Below are 25000 nucleotides of genomic sequence, written 5' to 3'. Positions count from 1 at the left end.
ACTACTATTAAAATATTTTTTTTATCGATTTATTTATTTTTCCTAAAAAGATATTTCATAAAAAACGATATGCAAGATCTTTATGACCTTTTAAAAAAAGTTTTATATATATATACACATACATGTATACATAGATAAGTTCTGATAAAAGGATTCGTACGATCGAAAAAAGCTGTCGATATAATATTATTTCTTTCACGCCAAAGGATTTTCCGAAAATTTCATGGAAAGTTATTTTCCAGGTCACCCTTAACGTCGATGAGAAAGAGAAAGAAAGAGAGAAAGAGAGAGAGAGAAAGAGAGAAAGATCTTCGACAAAACCGGGCCGATTTTCCTATGCATATTCCATCCTCGACGAAGGGTAAGTCGATGGTAGGTAGTAGCAGCTCTACACCCCCCTACATCTTTACCCGCCACCCCTATATATCAGCTTTTACTATCCCCCGGAAAATCACGTTTCGTACGGCATCTAAATTCGTGGATTTATCGGGAGACTTAGACCGAGCTGTCTCGAGAAAGAGAGTTCTTCTGAAAGCGAGCTTTTTTCTTCTTTTTTTTCTCTAAGAGAAAACTAAACCATTTTTCTTATCTCGACGATGCCGCTACTCGGATATTTTTCTTTACAGCTGATAGATAAATGTGAACGAGTGTAGCGATTCGTTGGATATATATATATATATATATATATATATATATATATATTATATTTTTTTTTCTTTAATATTTCTCGTACGAAAAAAAAAAGGAAAGAAATATTCTTTTCATTTTCTTTTTCGACGATTTAACAGAATCTTTTCTCCATTGTATTCACAGATATTCACAAATTATCGATAGAAGCGTATGACTTTAAAGTAGTAAACCGGCTCCAGAGATCTATTTCGATCGTTAGTACAAGGGTTGCCATTGGTTCCCTGCCAAATACTATAATTAGCAATATACTTGGCGTTACAACACCAAGTCGTACATATGCGACGACATTATTGAAGCCACGAGATTTCCATTCCTTAATAATTTCGATCGGTCGAGTTTCGTTCCATCTAACCGAATTGAATGCTGAACTGAATGGATAGGAGGAAAAGTGTTGAATTATAAAAGTTAGTTGAAAAATCGAAGGACTGTGAAAAAACGATAAGAAACCACACACGTTGCTACGGACAAGTGTGTCGTAAAAGTAAAATACAACGAGGCTTTCTAAGAACAATAAATAGAGAGTATCTCACGATCGAAGAACTCTGTAATAAATCGTGTGAATTTTCGTGTAAAATACAGAGACGGAAAATAGTGAAAGAAAGATAGAGAGATAGAGAAAAAGAGAGAAAGAGAGAGAGAGAGAGAATGTGAGAGGGTATGCAAGCTCGTAAAACAAACGAATCGAGCAACGACAATTTAAAAGCCCACATCGATTTTAGGCGGCACGTGCGTGTCAAGTATGTACGTAGATACGAAGCGATATCATTGATGCCCTCGAACCAAAGTTATTCTGGAGATTGGAACGAGTCCAGAAATTGTGTCTTTTTCTTCCTCTTTCTCTCTCTCTCTCTCTCTCTCTTTCTCTTTATCTCTCTATCTTTTCGATCCTTATCCCATTCCTTTTCGTCTCGTATATCATGAGAGGTAATATAAGGACTTGCTTGCTTTCAAATTTCGCACCTTTCGTTCTTTTAATCTCTTCGGATATATAAAATTGATCAGATTGATATCACTATTATTATGCTATATATATAATATATAATATATATATATTTTTTAATATGATTTAAAAAGGAAAAAGAAAAGAAATAAAGAGAAATAAATAACATTTCTATTAGCTATCCATTTCTATTAGTACCTTCTTACATATATATTGAAAATAAATTATCCTTCCTTCTCTCTTTTTCTCTTATCCTCTTACTTCGAAAATATCGATAACGTCATCTCTATCCATAAAAATTACTACCCCAGCCACATTTTATCTTTTTATTTGACGTTGAAAATCGCATCCAATGCGTAAAAAGTAAAGGAAGAAAAAAGAAGAAGAAAAAAAAATAAAGACAAGAACACACACACACACACACACACACATGATCATAAAATAAACAAAAAAAGTACAAACCATTCCAAAACAAAACAATAAAAACTTAACAAATTTAAGAAGACATAGAAAAAGAGAAAGGGAAAGAGTTAGAAGAAACACAGAGACGAATCGAGAAGAACTCGTACGAAATAGCACACACAGGTCTACTTTCAGAGGCACGTAATGCCTCTTCGTCGAACCAACCGCCTCTCGTCTCATTCTCTCTCTTACTCTTCTTCCTCATAGTCGACATCGTCGGTACTTCCATCCATCCAACAACAACAACAACAACAACAACACCACCACCACCACCACCATCACCACCACCGCCACCATCACCACCACCATCAGCAAAAGCAACAGCAACAGCAGCAGCAACAGCAGCAGCAGCAGCTCGGTTTTATTACTCTTTCCGCGTACCGTATGTCGGCACGGTAATTGCGGCTCCGCCGAGGCACAACATTTTATTCCTTCTTTCTTCTTTTTTTCCACCTCTCCTACCCCTCTCCCCTTTCGCCACTCCCCCTTCCCTCCTCACTACCTTCAACATCCCTCTCAACGGACATCATTGTTCTCCGCGACACGATGCACCGTTCGTTTCGTTGAGTAACGAGCACAACACGCATTGCTCTTCTCCCTTTCTCTCTCCCTCCTCCCCCTTCTCTCTTTCTATTTCTTGATCTCTCTATCTCTTTTTGTCTTTTTATTTTTTCTCTCTCTCTCTCTTTTTTTTTTTTTTTTTTATACAAAACGATGACCCGTCAACAACAACCACGAGGATGGATCCATCGCTCATTTAATTCGAAAAAAGAGACTCGAAGCTCGCCCTAACACGACAACGTCAAATATAATATATATGTGCGCGCGCATGTGTGTGTGTGTGTGAGCGTGCATGTGCGTGTACGCGTATATCGTGCGATCGTGCTAGGTACCAACGTACTTCCGGTCGGTTTAACGATCGAATCGATAACGGGATGATGCGCTGCCCGACCGAACGTTCCCTCGAAATTCGTTCGACGATGGATAGCACGACGACTCTATGCTATATCTTCGATATGACAATGTCGGTTGTTCTATGATCTCGAATGAATCAAAATTTGTCGAGAAAAAGTTACGCCGTCGTACGTGAATTTGTCGTTACTCGTTCGTTTATCTAATCGAGATAATAAAGCGAATGAAATTCACTTTTGTATAGGAAACGATTCTTTCTGTTGTACCATTCAATCCACTCGTAACATTATTTATACAAATTACAATAACAAACAACGTGTGTTGGCGTTTCACGTGGAATCGTCATGATCAAATGATCTTTGAAAATAAAATAAAATAAAATAAAATGAAAAGAAAAAGGAAAGAAAAGAACATCTTATATCGTCGTAAAATTATCATGAAATCGTCGTAATACCAATTGTAACATATAAAACTGAATTGAAAACAAATATACGGTGTTTTACGAAGTATGAAAAGTTTGTTATAGAAACGATATCAAAACCAAAGACGCAGGTAGAAACGGGTTCTCTCGCTCTATAAAATATCTTTACATCGTTGGATGGTAGCTATGTACTAGCAAGCAAAGCTTTCCTAGCGGTCGGTAGAGCAAGTTTGCGTTAAAGCCAACTACTCTGTGCTAAAAGCCAATCTCGAGGCGGGTGCGATTAGCGTGACCATCCACTACTACCACCATCACCATCGCCATCATTACTAACACCAACACGAATAGTAACACCAACACCACCACTACTACTGTGGCTCACTGGACCATCCACCTCTTCTTCTTCCTCCTTCTCCTTCTCCTTCTCTTCTTCTTCCTCCTTCTCTTCTTCCTCCTCCTCTACCTTCTTCTCGTCTTCATCGTCTCTCCTCTAGTACGACGACGATGCTACAACAGCCGCAGGCTGGAGGACGAACTTCCGAGATAGATAATGTCTGGGATGTCCAAGTTAGAAAGCCGTGTCTCCTTCCACCTTACTCTCGTCTTAGCAACCCTCTCTTTGCTTCCCTCTAGCTTATTCGCCAACTCTCACTCACTTACTCGCTCGCTCATTCTATTTCTTTCTTTCCTTCCTTCCTTCCTCCCTTCCTTCCTTCCTTCCTTCCTTCCTTACTTTCTCGAACAAGTTCATTGGAAAAGTGCAACTTCCATGTGCTTGCGGCCTTCTAAGTGTACTTTCCACGTGATTCAATTTATTTTTGCGATATCTATTGTAAAGGAGGAAAAGAGAGAAAAGGAGAAGAAGAGAAAGAGAGAGAGAGAGAGAGAGAGAGAGAGAGAGAGTGAGAAAGTGTGTATTGCTGACGGTAGAATAACGAAAATGTATCGCAATCGAGTAAGAAAAGCAGGATAGTAGTAGTTGCTAGCTAGCTAGCTAGCTTTTCCTTCGTCGTGGTTGTAACTCGTGATAATGCCGACGGAAAGGATCCTGGTGGAAAAGGAGGAGGAAAAAAGAGAGAAAACGAGAAGGAGGATGGAGTGGCAGTTTGTAACGGGGCTAAGATTTAACAATGTTATCCGGATAATCCTAATCGCGGAATAAAGCGTGCTGTTATCATTTCTTACGTAGCTGATATTAAAGAAAACGAGGGAGAGAAAGAGAGAGAGAGAGAAACGATATCAAAGTGAAAATCTTTGAAAAATAACTTCAACGAAATTCCTTATTTTTCTATCGCAAAAAATTCCTTGGACTCGTATCAACTACGTTAAAAAAGAAAGAAAAAAAAAAGAAAAAGAAACACAAACGAAAATAAATAAAATAAAATAAAATAAAATAAAATGAAATAAAATAAAATAAAATAAAATAAAAATAAATAACGAAAAAAAGGAAGGGCTCAATTATATCGAAAAAAAAATTCGATACTCGATTTCGTGCCTAGTATATGTAGGAAGCAAGTGAAACAAGGAGAGCGAGCTCTCTCGCGAAGGATTAACCGGAAATTTATGCAGCAACATCTGCCGACGTGTCTCGGGGTTCTCCGGTTCGCCGATTCGATCGTACCACACAGCTGGGCCGTGCTACGTTCACTCTGAACGTCTTCGAACTTGCCAGACGGCTTAGCGTTTATCATGCGAGAGATTAATTGACGACAAAGAGAAAAGGACAATGTGAGCGAGATAAAGAACGTAGTTTCTTCCTCTGTCCCCTATATTTCTTTTCGTATATCACTACTTTGCGTGTAATTACATTTTAAATAGATACGTATAATATCTATCTATCTTTGTACCCATAGCTACTTTTCTCTCTTTTCTTTCTTTTTTTTTCTTTTTTTTGTTTTTAAACTTTCTATAACCCAATTCTCTAGAAATATACTAGAGAGATAGATGGATATACTTATAGTATGTTCTAATATATTAACATGTATGTAAAGTACTGTGTTAGTAGTACAGTAATGATATATATACTTTATATGTTCATAATATATCTATTTCTCTCTCTCTCTCTATGATTTTGTTTGTTAACCTTTCTATAATCCAATTTTATTATCGTCTCTAAAATAAAATTGAATTGGTATATAACTATTTTACATTAAATATAATTACTACATGGCCGGTTAATAGTTCCTAAGTGATTTTAAAAATCAATTACATACTCTTTTTTTGAGACTCTTCAAGGCTCATTCTTTTGTTCGGGTTGTGAAAATTGAAAGCTTTGAAACTTTTGCTCACGCAATCTACTTGACAAATTTACATTAAGATTTCAATCGAATATGAAGAATTAATTTTATTTGTCCAAAAAATCAACGAGAAGACAAAAAGAAAAATTAACAAATATATATATATGAACGTGTTACTTAACAATTACATATATACAGACGATTAATTAATTAAATTTATTTTATACACGTACTCGTTGTTCGTACGAGAGAGAAAGAGAAATAATAATACATACATATATAAGTAGAGAGGTAGAGAAAAACGAGTTCACGGCAGCTTATCACGCGTTTTGGTCATCCGCCGACGCACAAATGATCGAAACGAGGTCAATTGACCACGTCGCGATGTAAGACCGTATCTGTGATGCGTATGTGTGAATCCAGTGCTATTCGTTTCCAGAGAAGAACGTGTTGACTGACGCTGAGGATCGAGAAGAGAGACTGAGTTCTCGCTTCTCTGCAATGTCACCAACACTCTTCAATGTCGTACGTACGTACGTAGCGTGTAGCTTCGCGAACGTGAAAATGATTGTTCAAACGTTTGTTTTCTGTTTTCTTTTCTTTTTCACTCTCTTCTTCTCCCCTCTATTATTCTTTTTTTCATGTTACGTTTCGAGTTTCCGAATACTTTACTTTTACACACGATGAGAGACAGAGAGAGAGAGAGAGGGAGAGGGGACACGCACGATTATTCTCCGACTATTTGTCACGTACTGGTACTAGAAAATAGATGACAAAGAACGCTATAGAAAGAGAAAGAGAGAGAGAGAGAGACAATAGAATTAATTTTTTCGACGATCATTAGAACCCTTCTCTCTCTTTTTCTTAACGTAGGCACGTTTAATGAGTGTGCCATACTATACAGCATCCAGACGCAACCCAGACTGGATCTTTCGCATGCGTGCCTAATGATTCCTTTACGAATCCACAAGGAAGAGAAAGAGAGATAGAGATAGAAATAGAGAGAAAGAGAGAGAGAAAGAGAGAGGAAATCCTCGACCAGACAAATAGGCAAATGCCGCAAAGAGTGGCGAGTTTAACCAAGAAAGATAGAGAAAAAAGAGAAAGCGAAATTACGAAAGAGAGAGAGAGAGAGAGAGAGAGAGAATCCAGCGTCGCGACGCTTGGCGCCTACTTGCTTCCTTCCATCTCTCTCTCTCTCTCTCTCTCTCTCTCTCTCTCTTTCTTTTTTGTAGCCGCGAAAAGCACATTGTTCGACGAAACGTGCACCCTTTCCTTTCTCTCTCTTTCTCGCTCTCTTGCTCTCCTGTTCTCTCTTCTTTCAACGTCGCCATCGTCGACGCTTTTCTACCCCAAAAGCGTCTTCCTGCAACGAGCACTCAGCTCCCTTCGCGTTCTGGGAGCTTCTCGTTTCACTATTGTTCGTTGCCCAGTGTGAGAAAGAGAGAGTGTATACTCGCGTTCGTATGTATATGTATTGGTATATATGTAGATAGATTGTATATATATATATATGTATGTGCATATATATGTGTCTATCTCTGTGTGTGTATAAGATAGAGAGAGAGAGAGAGAGAGAGAGAGAGAAAGAGAGAGTTTCTGAGACGTCAGTAAACGCGTCTCGAAGTTAGCAACGAAAGGGTTCGTCCCTTTTGTTTTCCAGAGGATTTTCCTCTTTCCTGGCTTCTGGCTGCTACTCCTTCTCTTCTCTTCTCTTCTCTTCTCTTCTCTTCTCTTCTGTCTTTTCTTTCTTTCCTTCCTTCTTTCTTTCTTTCTTTTTTACCCACCCTATTCCATCCCATCCTCTCTCTTTCCTCCCCCCACTCTTTATTTCGTTCTCGCAATCTCTCTATCTATCTCCGTCTATTCTTTCATTCTCCTCGAGGGAGTTTTTCCTTTTCGAAGTTGGAGACGAACGAAGTACATAGGTATCATTTTCAACCCTATCCAGGACCATCCAAGGTCAAGGACAGTCTACCGTGAATCTTCCGCGTTGACGAACTCCACTGAACGCCACCCCATGAATTACCCTAAACTAATGATAAGTAGAGAATAATAAAAAAGGAAAGGGAAAAGAAAAATTAAAAAGATAAAAGGAAATCTTTTCCGCATCTTCGGAGAAATGTTAATGTCGTTAGAATTAAGAAGATAAAATTCTTCGGAATAGACAAATCTCTTGAAGAAAAAGAGAGAAAAGAAAAAAATAGTTATGAAGTAGGAATCTATGTACAATTAGGTAAGTGTTTTCTCAATTAATGAGAGAGATTTTTATATCGTTTTTTTTTTTGTTCTTTTTTTTTCAAGGTTAAAAGATAACGATCGATTTACACGCGATTAGAGTTTTGAAACGTCAAGACTATTCTGGACATGAAAAGTTCATATCTATATATCGTTTTGTCCATAACGGCGAGTGCCGAGAGAGTAAAGAGAATACCGAATGGTAAAAAAATCACTTAAACGTTCCGAATAAAGCAAATACGCCGGGGAATATATATTCGAGAGGCACGGGACTTGAAATAACTTTTCACAGATTCGAGAGAGAGAGAGAGAGAGAGAGAGAGAAACCAAACGGAACGAGCGGCAATGCTTTCTATATCCAAAGAGAAAGAGAGAGAGAGAGAGAGAGAGAGAGAGAGAGAGAGAGAAGGGTTGAAAGAAGAGAAGAGAGGAGAGAAGGGCTCAACGACGTCGAAAAAGTCGGATTTTCCGAAGACAAAAGGGCATGGAGCGTAGCAGCTGACAAAACCTGGATGATCTCGCTCGGTTGTTCCATCGTTTTCGAGAAAATTTCTCTGGTGGAACCTCACAGTTAAAACCATTCCGCGTTCACGCGCACGAATGATAAAAATTTCAACAATTATAATAAAACATCAAAAAATTTTATTTTATATTATTAATGATATCGATTAAATAATATGGGAAGTACAACGTTCGAGTATACGAAACTATTTATAAAAATATTTTATTCGATCTATACAATTATTATTGAAAATTTTTTAAATGCATAAAATATAATTCACACACACACACATATATATATATAATAATTTGAATCCATTAGATTAATAGTATTAAAACTAAAAAATTATCGTTATTCAATTATATATTATATTAATAATTAATTCATGAAACTACAAATTTATGAATCATAAAATGTATCATCTACACTGTATCTAGGTATACATATATACGAATATACTTTAAGATTGTACGCATATAATGCGTCCAATTTCACGTGAAAATTATCCAACGATTTTTTTCGCGACGCCCTCGCGAAGAGCTTTGCGAGTAAAAAGGGCCGCGTTTGAACTCTCCGACCTCCTCTCTTTCACTCTCTCTTTCTCTCTCTTTCTCTCTCTGTCTCTCTCTCTCTATCTCTATTACACTACTACAGAAGGATATCGGTGGACGCGCACAATATCGTACGTGTGTTGTATGCACGAGTATCGCGAACGAGCGGCTCTCGAAATTAAACGCGAGCCTCCCGTAAACGCAACGAGCAACTCCAAATTAACGATATCTCTCTCTCTCTCTCTCTCTCTCTCTCTCTCTCTCTCTTTCCTTCGGATAAGAAACAAAGGGCAGCAGCATCAAAAAAAATAAAAAACAAAAAAGAGACGGAAGAGAAAAGAAAAAAGACAGACAACATATACAAAGAGAAACACAAGGAAAGAAACACGAGGGATATACGAACATACATATCGCGCATACACATGCGCGCATATATACGTAACACATACGCACACGCACACACACACGCACACATTCTCGTCCCTCAGTTTGCTACAATCGTGGTACACGCATCGGCGATAATTAAAAACAGTAATCTGCCTTACCGACGGCTATCACCGACGATGAGGGTGAGAAACGGCAAGGACGTATCGCTATTATGACGTCACGCTGTCAGACGACCCGAAAGAGGGATCGGTCGATGGTGATGGTAGTGGTAGTGGTAGTGGTATTGGTATTGCCAGTGCTAGTGCAAGTGTTAGTGCTATTGGTAATGGTAGTAGTGGTAGTAGCGAGTGGCGGTGCTACTGCTGCTCGAGCTTTCGGGGGTGGTTATGCTGCTATTGAGTGGGTGGTAAGTAGAGAAGGGGGTCGATGGCAGACGGAGAATGCACGGTGTACAGTAGCCATGACACCGGCTGGAAGGCATGCTTCGAAGACGACGTCGACGACGATGAGGACGACGAGGACGAGGATGACGATGAGGGGGTACACGGTGACTCCCTCTCGTCCTCTTTCTCTTTCCGCCCCTGAGCCAGGGGTATTTTTCCATAATCAATAACATGCCTCTATTCTCGTCACACCGAGCGAGCCGGCTCTGCCCTCACCACACCCTCTCGCCCTCTCGACATCGCCAACCTGTTCAGGTGACAGTGGTGCTCACTCATCTCTTCCCACGAACGTTCCCAAAATGATATTCTATATCTATACGTTTTCGTCTTATAGTTTTCTCTCTCTCTCTCTCTTTTTTTCCTTTGTTTTCTTTGTTCTCTCCGACTCGCTCGATCTCTATTCGATAATATATTCGAAAGTATGACGAAGGATGATGAACGATGATCTAGCAAATTGATCTTATATTCTTGATAATTTGATGGAACTCGAATATAGATTCGAATATAGTGAGAATCTATTTCTATTTCTTTCACTCTTTCTCTCTTTGTTTCACGTTAAAGAAAGAGGAGGACAAGGTAGTCGAGTTTATCGATCGAGAACTCGCACATCCGAAGAGGAAAAGATGGTGGAAAGAGTCGAGATGAGAATCCCTGTTTAAACCGGCGGTTTAAGGGTGGCACGAGTGGCGGGTGAAAGAGTTCATTAAAACCAGCACCGTCTGCACCCCCGCATGGTCCCCGACCTGACCAATTCGCCGGTGGCACCGGCAACCCTCTTTCTCTCTTTCTCTCTCTCTCTCTCTCTCTTTCTCTCTCCCTCTACCTCCCTTCCTCTTAGCACGATGGTGAAGAAGGTGAAAAAAGGGTGCATCGTGGATTGAAAAAAAGGAAGGAAAAAAGAGAATGAGAAGAAAAAAAAATATGTCGAAACGTTCGACCAACCGGCTCGGTTCTAATTCATATAATTTTGTGAAATTCAAAAGAAAAAGAAAAAGAGAAAAAAGAAGAAGAAGAAGAGAGAGAGAGAGAGAGAGAGAGAGAGAGAGAGAGAGAGAGAGAGAGAGAGAGAGAGGAATGCAAGAACGTAGTCGAACGTAGACGAAAATATTTTCTTTTTTCTCTCTCTATTTTTCTTCTTTTATTTTTCACTTTCCCTCTCTCTCTCTCTCTCTCTCTCTCTCTCTCTCTCTTTCTCTCTTATTCTCTCTCGCTTTAACGATTAATCACACCTTTATCAGATGATAATAAAGACTGTGACGCGGGGCCGGTTGCGTGTCCACTACGTTATACCTATTTATCGTGAAAGATAGGAGAGTGTGAGAGAAATAGAGAAAGAGAGAGGGTTGAGAGGGCCGAGCGAAGATAACGATAATGTTCGGCCGCGATCCGTGGTGATTAATCCTACGTTTATACGAGCTTAGATGGAGGCACGAGCGAGCTGTTTGCGCCTTGCTTGCGTATTGTAATATGAAGAATAACGAATCCAGTAAAACAACCCCTATTTTTTTCTTCGTCTATCTATCTATCTATCTATCTATCTATCTATCAATCTATCTATCTATCAATCTATCTATCCATTTATCTATCTATCTATCTATCTATTTATCTATCTATCTATCCTTCTCTTTCGTCCTTCCAAACAGACACAGATCACCATCATTATGACATATCTCGATAATTAATATGATCCAATCATCGAAAATTCAAGTGACTAACCACATATAGAATATCGTACATTTAATTCGCTTAAAATTTATTTTCAAATATTAGTTCCTTTGCGAATAAAAAATTGTTGCATTGGAAAATATTTTTCCTTTCTTTTTTTTTTTTCCAAACACCTCTTTCTTCTTTTCGGGCATCGTTCAATTTTTCGTGCGAGTGCGTGTGCGAAAGAAAGAAAGAGAGGGTCTTCTAGAGGAGCGTCGGTGTCGGGCTGTTACGATAAGACATGACGTCAGAAAAAAAAGGGAGGGATGGAAGAAGAGCAATAAAGAAGGGAACGGAGGGTGCGTGTGCGTGGACGAACGCCTATGCGCTCTAAAATGAACGGACGTGAAAAAAAGAAAGAGAGAGAGAGAGAGAGGGGAGAATAGAGCGAGTTCGCGTGGGTAGAAAGAAGCACGTGTAAGAGCGAGAGAGTAAAAAGAGAGTGCTGGAAAGGAGTGATTATGGTAAGAGAGATTCGAAACGAGTTGAGCATTACCGCTAGTTACGGTAACTCCCATGACCGGTCAATACTTTCTCCCTCGATCGAAGCTTCACGTCCATACGATTAAATGTATTCTCTTAAATAACCCAATGGCTAAAGTTTCGTCTATTTTTTGTGGATTCGTGAAAGCGGGAAAAAGTAGAGAGAGAGAGAGAGAGAGAGAGAGAGGGCACGATTTGCAATGTCCTCGGCCTATCGCTGTTGTCCACGTACCTATGTATATATGTATGTATGTATGTATGTATGTATGTACGTGAATACACTGTACTTACGAACACGCGCGAAATATAAAATAGAAAGATCGAAAGATAGATGAACTAAATATAACGATTTCCTTCCTTCCTTCCTTTTTTTATTCCTTTCCTTTTTTCCATCTCTTTGTAACACGAACAAAAAGAAAAACAATACGATTAATAAAATTTCTATCGAACGACTCGAGTCGATCTGTCGATCGACGATCAATATCGATAATCTGCAAGGATTCAAAATTCCTTGCAGATTAATCTATCCTGCCTTATCGATAACGACGACGACGATGACGGTGACGAGGATCGATCGATCGATAGATTTCTAATTTCTAATCGAATCTCGAATTTACGAATTGCGGAACTCAAGAAAAATGAAGCAATGATAGAAAATGAATAAAAGATCGAAGAATGTGTTTAGTAAGGTTGACATTGGCAATCGATGATGCCAGGTAACTAACTAACGGTAGAAAGAAACGCATGGATGGTTCGCGTTCACTTGCGGCGGAGACGGAAATCCGTTTTCCCGTGGCCATATCGTAAACTACGTTTCACGCGTCGGATGATTCTCGAGTAGCGTGCAAGAGCGATCGAGAAAGAGAGTGAGTTAGCGAGTGACTGAGTGACTGAAAGAGAGAGAAAGAGAGAGAGAGAGAGAGAGAGAGAGAGAGAGAGAGAGAGAGGAAGCATGTCCGGTCGAAAAGCCGACGAACCACTCGGAATTTGCGTGCGCGAGCCACGCGTAGGCTTCGAGCCGAGGTAATCCGGCTTAAAGCTCGAGTTAACGTGCAGGCCCGTCACAAAAGCCACGAGGGTCTCTCGAGCTTAAAGAGATTTCGAGTCGTTAGTCGAGTTACGAAAGGGGTACACCTCCCACTCCCCGTCCCCGCCCCTCGTCAACCACCTTCCAAGCGGAAGAGCAGCGAAAGAAGGAAATGGAGAAGGTTAGAAAGGGAGAGAAGTAAAGAGAGAGAGAGAAAGAGAGAGGGAGAAAGAGAAAGAGAAAGAGAAAGAGAGGGAGGGAGAAAGACTCACCGAAAACTCCCGTAATTAAGCAACTTTTTGCTGGTCTTCCACTCGAAGGAGGATTTTCGTTTGGTAAACTGCAATTTTTCTAAACGATCACCGTCCACCAAAAAGTACCCCCCTTTCTCTATCCTCCTCTTTTCCTCCCCTTCTCCATTCAACTTTCTACCTCACTCTTCTCTCTCTCTCTCTCTCTCTCTCTCTTTCTCTCTCTCTCTCTCACTCTTTTCTCTTCGCTCTCTATCTCTCTTTCTCTCTTTCACTTCATTCTTTAGCTCGGAAGACTTCTCTTTTCAAGTGGAGGTCGGATTCACCCATCCACCGTTCCTTCAGAGGTATCTCTGTAACCTTCTCGCTAAAGTAGCTGCTTTTTCTTTCTTTCTTTCTTTCTTTCTTTCTTTCTTTATTTCTCTTTTTCTTCTTCTTTTTCTTTTTTCTTCTTTTACTATTCTCGAAAGAATAAAAAGAAGAAGGTAAAGAAGAAGGAGAAGGAGAAGACGCGAGTTTTTTCGTCGACGAAGCATTTTCTTCTATTTCCTCTTCGTTCTCTCTCTTTCCTTACGTCGACGAAAGCCACCTAAAAGCTACGACCATTTTTAAGATTATTTATCTCTCTATACACCCCCCTTTCTCTCTGTTTCTCTATTGGATAATCAACAATTCGATAGGAGAAAAAAATGTTAGAAAATTTGCGAGAGCGAGGGAACGCAACGTTCGAGACGCTTAAATCTGTCCTTCGATCGTGCGAACGAATTTGCAATGTAAAGAAAAAGAAAAAAAAAGAAAAAACAAAGAGAAAAGAGAGGAAAAAAAGGAGAGCAAAAAAGCGGAAAGAAGACAGGGCAGGGGGTGGTACAGAAGAGGGAAAAAGAAAAGAAAAGAAGGAGAAAAAAAAGAGAAGAAAAAAGAAAAGAAAAGAAAAGCACAAAGAAAGAGGCGAGGCGTGAAAACGGCTCCGCGAGAGAGATCGACGTGGTATCTGGTATGTCGGTAGCGCGTAAGTCGAGAGCGCACTCAAAATCGTGCGGATTCCGTGGGAATTAATTAACCGGGTAGACGAGACGAAGGGATGACGATGGTAGTAGAAGAAGAAGGAGGAGGGAGTTAAAAAGAAGAGAAAAATAGAGGAGGATGAGGATGAGGATGAGGAAGAGAAGAAGGAGGATGAGAAGGAGGATGAGTAGGATGAGGAGGAGGAGGAGGAGGAAGTCTTTCACGCGTTCGACTCGGCGAAGGGTCGTTTTTTTCGTCATCATCGGTCTAGCCGTCGGCCATTTTGGAAGAGAGAAAGAGAGAGAAAGAAAAAGAAAAAGAAAGAGAGAGAGAGAAAGAGAGAGAGAGAGAGAGAGAGAGAGAGAGGGAGAGAGAGTCTATCTTACGAGGGTGTTAGCGCATGTTTGACTTGTCAAAGAGCCAGCCCTTTCTCCCTTCGCGTAGCGTCTTCTCTCACGGGGAAGGGCTCTCCTTTCTGTCTCGCACTGTCCAATACCGACCATAATAATTTCTACCCTCTCTTTTCTTCTATCCTCCTCCTATTCCTTCCCATTATCCTCGCAACCCCCTTACTACTACTACTACTGCTACTACTGCTGCTGCTGTTACTGCTGCTGTTACTAGTAGTATTACTATTACTTTTACTACTACTACTACTACTACTACTACTACTACTACTACTACTACTTCTTTTTTCTCTTTTTTTGTCACCACAAGACACACTTCTTCCTCCCCTCCTAAAGAACACCAAGCGTTAAGACGAAACGTGTCGACCCTCTCCAGAGTCTTGTAGTTTTTATACTAAATGAAACTATTTTCGTCGTTGGAAGGGTGAAAGAAAAGTGACAGATAGACTGACAGACTCTTTTGTTTTGATACGCGCGCGTATGTACCTATGTACGTGTGTACATATGTGTGTAAGATGTAGACAAATGGTTTCCGAAGTAAACAATTAATTTATGTGTTTCTCCATTGACCGATATTTGTAAGAAAATAAAGGAGTTTTCTAAGATGTATTTAACAATTACGCTTTTAAAACCATATATTATCGATAAATTGGGTTCGGTGTAATAAAAATTATTAGAGATAAAATCAGAGACAGAGAGAGACAGAGAGAGAAAGAGAGAGAGAGAGAGAGAGAGAGAGAGAGAGAGAGAGAGAGTCAACGAACAGTGCCGACTATGGAAAATACAAAAGCGATGCTGCGACGCCTCTATGCGTCATCTTTTATTAAACCATAAATCGACGTAAAGAAACTTCCTCTCTCTCTCTCTCTCTCTCTCTTCTTCTTCTTCTTCTCATTTTCTCTTTCTCTCTTGCGAATCTCGCTGAGCTCGAAGGTAGGAAAGACGATCGTGGAACAAGAGATATATCGCCGTTCTTGTTTCGTACTTTCTCCCTTTCGTTCTCCTCTTCGTCGTCGTCGTCGCCGTCGTCTCGAAGGGATGAACAAAAAAGAAAAGAAAAAGAAAGTAAAAGAAAAAGAAATAGCAGAGAGAGAGAGAGAGAGAGAGGAGAGAGAGAGGTGGATCTTCGTGTCGACGACGCGTGTCCAAAGGAAAAGAAAGGAAGCGTTGACCGAGAAGGATATCGCCGCTCGTAACTACGGCTTGGAAAGAGGATCTCGAGACAGCTCGGCTATCTCTACCACCCTTTTTTCTCCCACCCATTTTACAACATCCTCTCCCTCTCTCCAACCCCCTCTGTAACCACCACTCCTCGAAAAAGAGAAAGAGACAGAGAGAGAGAGAGGGGACTCTTCCGACGGTGGAATTTTACGCTCGACTTCGAATTCAGCCACTTAAATCGGAATTCTACCGGCCCTTGTCCTCTCTCGAACGTTTTGTTAAAGCCCCCGAAGGAATTGTAAATTCGACTAACGGGGATGCACGGAGAAGAGAAAATGGCGGAACGTCGTTACGATTCCGTCTTCTTGTATCTCTAAGTCCGAAAGAAAGAAAGAAAGAAAGAAAGAAAGCAAATAAAAAAGAAAAAGATCTCGACGAAGGTAACACAGAGACAAGAGATGTACATAAATATAATATGTGTATATAGATATCGTATGTATTATGTATTATATATCAATAGAGAGAAAATTTATTTATTCCTGATGATTCGTGATTATCGAAAGTGAAATTTAATATTTCTCCTCTTCCGTGATATGTTACTTTAAAAATTTTAAAAATTGTCGATCGATTCGCGAATATCGACAATAAAATTAATTCGTTAGAATCACTATACTTTAAACGTTATGTAATAATTATCGACGAGAGCGATCTTGCCCATCTATCTTTATCCCTTTAAAACAGCCTCCCTTCGTGTAACTTCGAACACACACACACACCCATTCCATCTTTTTAAATATTATTTCATCTTCTCATAGTCATGAAATTAATTGTTATCTCATATCTCTCTTATTTCAATATACTTGAAGAGTTACAAGTTATATAATTGCACTAGTTTAATTAATACCATAACTTTTGCATTATATAATCATTTGTTTGAAGAAACGACGAAAAGAAAAAAGAAAGAAAAAGAAAAAATAAATTGAAACGGACAGTTAAGTAATAAATTATATTTTTTTCAAAAATAAGAACGAAAAAGAGAGAGACAAAGAAAAGAAAAGAAAAAGGAGAAGAAAGAGAAGAAGAAGAAGAAGAAGAAGAAGAAGACAAAAGAGAAATCACAGTCACATCGAATTTTCAACTCTCTTGATGAAATAAAAACGAAATACACCGGGAATAGAGAAGAACAGACGTGTGGTGGTTTCGAGGTCTGGTCGAGGCGAGATACAGAGACTCATTTACGCGAAATGGTTTTCCATCTCTCTTTCTCTCTGTCTTTCTTTCTTTCTCTCGCTCGTATTTATATAAAGAATAAAGTCTCCATCCTCTCGCTCATTTATAATACGTACATACGCCAGATCGACCAGTTTGTTTCGAAATAGTGCTCCGTACTTCCGTTTCCCCTTGCTGGTTGACTCTATTAATTATTTAACGTGTCGATAATATCGAGTAGACTCAGAGTTTCAATGCTGCTTATGTTCGCTCGTTTGTATGCCTCGAAATGTTCGCATAATTCTCTCTGTCTCTTCCTCTCTCTCTCTCTCTCTCTCTCTCTCTCTAACTCTCTTTGTCTCTCTCTCTCTCTCTTTCTCAGTCCTATTATACGGATTCATCTATCTCTCTTCGTTCTTCCTTCTCCACCCAATGAAAAGCATGTCACAATTGAGCGATCACATTGTTCGACGTTACTGCGTTTTGATTAATATCGATACGCCGGTCGCGTAATTAGCGATGACATGAAACGAAAAGGGGAGAAAAAAAAGAAAAAAAAAAAAAAAAGGTTTTTAAAAAAAGAAAGAAAGAAAGAAAGAAAAAGAAAACGAAAATATTCAAATCGATTAATCTCGTTTGAATTTGAACAAGAAATAAAAATATCTCTGCTTCCTTCTTATATATTATCATATATCCTCCATCTTTTTTCGACCAATAAAACCTTCCGACATGCGGGATCACGTAAGCAGGTGCGTGCCAACGAATACGAAATGTAGTCTTTCTCCTTGACTTCATCGACGAGAGAAAAGAAAAAGAAAACGAGGAAAAGAAAGAAAGAAAGAAAGAAAGAAAGAAAGACTCTTTTGTATCTCCATTAAATACCACATTTAACCGCATAACCATGATGTAAAAATCGTCCCACAGAAATTTAATTGAAAGGTAGAAAATGCTTTTTCAAAAGAAACAACAATGGACTTTTTTTTGCGTAGGAGAAGTCGTCGTCGTCGTCGTCGGAGTTCTCGACGAGAACGTTAAAGTAGTCTTTGCTAAACTCTATCTGTAATACTCAGCTCATTCCACTTTGCTTCCGACTGACTTCGTTCTCTCGGTTGTTTTCATTGCAAAGCTCGACACGATCCATTAAACGTCGTTACCTACGTCAACATCGAAACCATTACCGTTTTGTTAATCGAGCGACGTCCAAGTTAAAACGATCGATCGATCAAAGGCAACTCTCTCTCTCTCTCTCTCTCTGTCTTTCTCTTTCTATCTATCTCTATCTCCCTTCCTCTATCTATCTATCTATCTATCTATCTATCTATCTATCTATCTATCTATCTGTATGTATGTATGTGTATATATATATATATATGTATATATGTATGTATATATATATATATTTTGCTCTCTTCCTATTTTGTGTTCACATCGACCAGGTGGAAGGCAGGGCATTCGTGAACAAGCCAGGTGCACTTTGCGAGAGGGAATACGATATTCCCGTTTGGGGAATAGTTTCAACGGAGTTCTCGCGACAAAGATGAAGCAATTCATTACTAAAGTAATGGATTAATGGACGATCGAGGGGAAGGCAAAGCTCGTATTCATTTTAACGTTCCTTGTTTTTATCTCACTTTATCTCTCTCTCTCTCCCTCTCTCTTTCTCTTTCTATCTTTCTCTCCTTCTCTCTATCTGCCTCTATCTCTATTTCTCTGTATCTAAATGTATTTAGAATTATCCAAATAATCGTGTAATGACGTTTCGAGTTTGCAACTATAAACCAGGCTTAATCAACGACGTCGATAAACGTGTGTAATCGGAATACTCGAGTATCTTGGTCGGTAAGGAAAAGAGCTTTGTTATTAAATAATAAAAATGAACGAAGCATCCAATTTGCAGGGGAAAAAAATATAAATAAAAAAGAACGAACGACTGAAAGACTACACATTATTTATTTCTTCTGCTTTTTCTCCTACTCTCTATCTTATTTCTTTTTATACCAAAAAGTTGGTCAGGATAATCTCGACGAGGGAGATGCATTCGTCGAAATGAAATCGAGGAGATGCAAGTGGAAAGAGAGAGAGAGAGAATAAAAAAAATAAAAATAAGTTAAAAAAAAAGAAAATAAAAACAAAAAAAAAGGAAAACAACGTAAAAAAAAAGAAGAAGAAGAAGATGGTGTACATGTATGTATGTATATCCGTGAGTTTCACGACCCTTTACGCGTCTCCTACCGCGTGTAATGAAATCGAGGAAGGAAGGAAAAATAAAATAAAACGAAATAATAGAGAAAAAGGAGACGTAAGTTATATATATATATACACATATATATAACAGCGATACATATATACACAGCGAGGCCAAAAGGTTCACCGATCATTTATTTGGATTGCAGTACTATATAAGGTTGTAGTGAAATGCACTCTTGGGGGGGAGGGTGGCTCCGATGAAAAGGTTAAAAAGTGAATAAGAAGAGGGTGCAAAGAACGAGCAAGCGAGGTGGAAGTGGAAGAGTAGGATGTGGAGAAGGACGAGAACGAGGAGAAGGAGGGGGAGGAGAAGGAGGAGGAGGAGGAGGAGGAGGAGAGTCGAGTAATCTTCGATATTGCCGGAACTCCGGTGCTCTGCCTACAAAAGGATTCGTATTGCGCGGCCTCTTTTCATGCGGGTCCATCGACGCGAGAGGGATTCGATATTTTAAATAATATCTCGAGAAATTTCCCTCCTCGATTTCCTACGGCAACGAGAGAAGAACGACAAATGCTCTTCTCACAACGACACTTACCTCGTTGTCGAAGAGACAAAAGTGATTCGAATTTTCCGCTTTAATTTATTCGATCGATCGATCAATCGATCGATCGAAAGAACGAATCAACCAGAAGGAGTTTTTTTTTTCTTTTCTACTATCATTAGGTATTAAAGTAATTCACGATGATATTGTAAATGTTTCTTTTTTTTTTTTCTATTAAAATAAAGGGAGAAGAATGTAAAAAGAAGAATATAATAAAAGCATGATCTTTTAAGAAGAAACATATTATATCGTCATATATATATATATATATATATATATATATATATATCTTTTTCTTTTTATTTTATGCATACGCAATTTATACGCGCCTGGTACGACGAACTATGATAATTAATCATCGTCGCGAATAGGACGACAATAAAATTCTTACGACAACGATCTCTAACCTCGAGCGTAGAGACATGCGGCCAGCGACAGTATAATTATTAGTATCTAAACTCGTTTGCATAATTGCATCGGACTAGCCGGTGCAACGACACCGTTTTGCTCTTTATCGATTCCTTCGTGTCAATCGATTTAACGATTTTAATTATTCTACCACAAACTTTATTTTAATCCGCAAACACTCACCCCTTTACAAAGAGGGGGAACTCGATAAAGCAGATTTTTAAATAACTTTCTCGCGTAATTACGTAAGTCGAATAATAACACGTAAAGAATTTTTATCGAGCGTATAAAGGATCTTGTTATACCTTTAATATATAATTTTTTATCCAGTAATTCGTAAATATCCAGAGAAACAAAAATACATACATACATACATACATACATTAACAATGAAAAACCATAAAATTAATAATCCATACTAAAATTCGTATCAAAATTGCTTCTAAATAATTACTGATCATTACATTATGTCACTAAAAATTATTATAATGTAATTTTCTGATCGAACATACATACATACATACATACATACATACGAGGGTTATCATTCTCCCTTATCCCCCAAAAAAAAGAAAAAAAAAAAATAAAGAAGAATATATCATTTCGTGCGTCATTCGTGCGAGGAACGAACGACGACGTCTTTTTGAGACACGAAACGCTATGGAAAATTATGCTCACGTTACGTAGAGAGAAAGATAGAAAGAGAGAAAGAAAGAAAGAGAGAGAAAGAAAGAGAACAGATAGAAGGGAACGTTCTATAGCAACAAGCGGTATAAGGCACGACCGCAAATCGTGTAACACGTCGCGCGTAATGGCGCATTTGCAACGAGCTTCCGTTGTACATCGGTCGCTCGTCCGTTTTACGTTACCGAGAGATATACCATTGCGACATTATCGCCATTAATAACGCCCGGATTCTAAAACGTCGGATCTTTATCCGAATGGTAGAAGGAAAGAGTAATACAAAAAATGGGAGAAAAGAAAGAAGAAAAAATGAAAATAATAAAAAAGAGAGAAAGAGAGAGAAGATATTTTCTTGCGTGTCAACACGTCTGACTCTGTCACGAAGGCTTCCGAGAGAATACAACTTTATTCGTCTCTTTTTCTTACGTACAACACGTTATCGTCGATTTGTTACCACTGCATGCGCAATGTGTTATTAATAATATCTCTCTTTTCTTCTTTCCGTTTGCAATCTTTTTGTTCGATTTTCAACCTCCAAAAAAAAAAGAAGATATAAAAAAAGAAAAAATAAGAAACAAAGAAAAAGAAAGAAGATAGAATTAATTTTGTCATCTTTTCGAGTATCTATTATTTATTTAATTATTTACTTTCTCTTATTACCGTATCTACCTATTTATGTAAATATTTAATAAAAACGTTATTTATTATATTCTATTATTATTCCTTTTCATGTACGTTTGTATTATTTTCTTTCGAAATGAAAGCCGACGTTAAAAGACGTGACGAAGCATCGGCACGTATGAAAACTCGCATGAGATTTAACGTAGATCTGAAAAGCGATATCGTTATTTTAGATCTGACAAAATGGACCGAGGAGCATCGACGCGTTTCATATAAGAGAGGATAAAGATAGATGGAGTGAGAAAGAGATGGAAGGAGAAGGAAGGAGGGAGAAGCACGTACGTGTAAGACGTATACGTATCTTCTCTCGAGTCCTGTCAAAACCACGTGTCTAGCCAGAAAAGTCCATTCCCTCTCGTAATTTCTTACATCAACGCGATGGAACAGCGAGGAAGAAGACTCGTCTGGAGATTTCAAAATGCCGACCTTTATTCCAACCTTCTCTTATCTTCGTCCATCTTCCATCTCTTTCCTGTTGTTTCTCAACTTATAAACTTTCTCATCTTAATCTTTCTCTCTCTTTCTCTCTGTTTCTATTTTTTTTTTATTTTTATTTTTTATCGAATTTAATAATCTTCTATTTCTAACAAGGATAAAATCGTTCGAGATGTATCAATTTTCCAAATACGATAGAATCTCTTGTATCTTTTAAACCAATAAGAAAACGAAACTATTCGAATAATGAAACAATCATTTTTCTAATGGTACATTTCATTTATTTACGTTTAGTTGTCACGTTTACTGTTCTACTACTACGTTGTTATGACCAAGAGAAAAGGAAAGTATATAATCATATATGTATATATGTATATATATATATATGTATACACATCCACACGCACATACACACACATATGAATATATATTTGCGGGAGAAGAAGACATCTGTTGCTAAGAAACATACCGTTCGGATATTAAGCTATTTGGATGCGGTTGATTTCACTGTATTTTCATTCACACATCGTAAACAGTAAATATGTCAGTTTCTGTCAAAATAGATAGATCATCATCTGTCATCATTTCAGCAAGAACAAACAATACTGACAAATACGATATTCTACACCAAACAACCAGCGACCCTCGTAATCGCATACATGCATGCACACGTGCATTTTTCACGGCCCATAAAATGGATTCTCGATTATCATTTTAGACACAATACGTTTATCCTTATCTCGAATTATTTGTTTTATAATTAATACTGATTTTATAATACGAAAGATATATACTTAATAATGAATGAAATTTTTTAATTTTTTAGAAATCTAAACACGATCTAACTACGAAATGGTATATACAAAGTGAATAATGTTTATTTAACTCGAGAAAAATGATCGCGAAAATCCCGTTTTAATCACTCTTAATGCAAGAACTATATCATTTTATATCTTTTTCTTTTTTCTTTTCTTTTTTACGCGATAATAAATTTGCAATGAAAATGGATTCGACTTTCATGTTTGCTTCGTATAACGTATTTGAAATATTCCGATGCGTTTTATAAGATTGATATACCGATAAAAAGATTAAATTAAATAAAACAGAATAAAAAAAAAAAAAAGTAAACAAAAAAGATAAAAAAGAAAAAATATTAATAACGTATAAAGACAAACTATTTTCTTCCAATTAAACATGCTCTCGATTAAGCACGCGTATCGATTATTAAGAATAAATATTGAGCGTATTCGAGCGCAACTCTGAAAAATACAAAAAAAAAAAAAAGAAAAAATAAAAAAAGAAGAAAGAAAGAGAGAAGAAGGAAAAAGAAAGAAAAAAGAAAAGAAAAAGTTGTCCGATCCTCGTTCTTGTTTAGAAAAGAGGAATGATATCACATCGATGAAATTTAAAGATTTTTCTCTTCTCTTCTATTTCGCTTCGAAAGAGACGATAGAACATGACTTAGAACATGAAGAGAAGAAACTTTGATACGGTCGAACGAAACAGGAAGAAAAAAATTAAACTATCGAAAATCCCTGAGCGATCATTTTTCCTCTCTTCATTCTTCTATCGTATCTCGATAACGATATAAAACATCTCGTAAAAGAAATTCGACAGCCTATGCGTGCTCGACTCTAGATACTTTAAACATCTAGATAACATCTAAACACCTACACTAATATATACACATAAACATATATACAAATATACGTACATACGTAGAGAAAGAAAAAGAGATACATCGCTATATCTAATATATATATATATATAGATTTCTTCTCTTTTTCTCTTTCTCTTTTTCTCTCTCACTCATTTCTAACTCTCTTTCTATCTCTCTCTTTCTTTTTACTCTTACGTGGCACCAAATTTAAAAGAAAAAGTTTATCTCTGTCTCTGTTTTTCTCACAACAGCAGAGACGGCCCACTATCGAACTGTTTTTCTTATTCGTCGAAGGTACCTTCCAGTATAATGGTCTGGCATGGTTACTCACGTCGATGTCGAAGGGGATGCTAGTGGTTCGATAGAAAATCCCGTGGGATGATCGTTTCCACGCGAGATCGCCGAAGAGCTTCTTCCTATCTTCCTCTTATTTCTCTCTCTCTCTCTCTCTCTCTGTCTCTCTGTCTCTTTCTTTTTCTCTTTCGAACGGTTTTCTTTTCGTGGTTTACACCCTACAGTTTACGCGTATATCCGAGAAGGAAAGTTCCTCTGCTTGGAAAGGAAGAAGCTCTTCTCCCTTTCCTTATCCCTCTTTTTCTTTTTCTTTTTCTTTTTCTTTTTCTTCTTCTTCTTCTTCTTCTTCTTCTTCTTCTTCTTCTTCTTCTTCTTCTTCGTTGGACAGCTTGAGAATCCTCCGGGGAAAGGAAACACATTAAAAGTTCGTAGACGAGCCGCGAGTCCCTTTTTCGAAAATTTTCTAATCTAACACGTGTGACTTAGAAAACAACTCAACTTCCCTAACCCAATTCGAAAAGATTACGATGAATGTATTAATGTTTGGAAGAGGAATACATTTCTTTTTCTTTTCTTTTCTTTATATGTCTACACACACACACACACACACATATATATATATATATATATATATATTGTAACGCGAAGAAAAAAATAAATAATAAAACGAGGACGAATTCTTATAAAGGATTTACACGAAATTCCCTTTATACTTCTTTTCTTTTTTTCAGTTCTCTTTTTTTTTTACCTCCATTAGAAACAGCGCTAATCGTCGTACCGGTCGAACCCCTCAGAAATGTGTTTTCCCTCCCTTTTCTCGCGAGAGGGTGGTTTATTTTGAGAGACTCGAGGGTGGAGAAAATCCTCTGGAAGCATCGTGGAAAATGCGAATATGCAGGTAACCCCACCCTATTTCACTCTTTCTCTCTCTCTCTCTCTCTCTCTCTTTCTCTCTCTCATTCCCTCTGCTATCATCCCTCAGAGGGATAAAATACTCTGGGAGCAGAGCAAATCCC

General features: G+C 38.1%; 1 protein-coding gene and 1 long non-coding RNA gene across 2 annotated transcripts in view; one reads left to right on the top strand and one right to left on the bottom strand.

Moving 5' to 3' along the window:
- LOC127072812 (uncharacterized) overlaps positions 1–1679 on the top strand; it is a 6021-nt gene extending 4342 nt beyond the window's left edge. The window contains exons 2-3 of the long non-coding RNA XR_007785597.1: positions 243–372; positions 814–1679. This is a non-coding gene — a long non-coding RNA (uncharacterized LOC127072812). The remainder of the gene's footprint in view (positions 1–242; positions 373–813) is intronic.
- The window catches only part of LOC127072803 (max-interacting protein 1-like), a 158571-nt gene that overhangs the window by 20501 nt on the left and 113070 nt on the right, over positions 1–25000 (bottom strand). The window lies entirely within an intron of this gene.

Source organism: Vespula vulgaris, chromosome 2, assembly GCF_905475345.1.
Source record: "Vespula vulgaris chromosome 2, iyVesVulg1.1, whole genome shotgun sequence".
NCBI classification, from domain to species: domain Eukaryota; kingdom Metazoa; phylum Arthropoda; class Insecta; order Hymenoptera; family Vespidae; genus Vespula; species Vespula vulgaris.
This window is presented reverse-complemented; position numbering and strand designations above follow the sequence as displayed.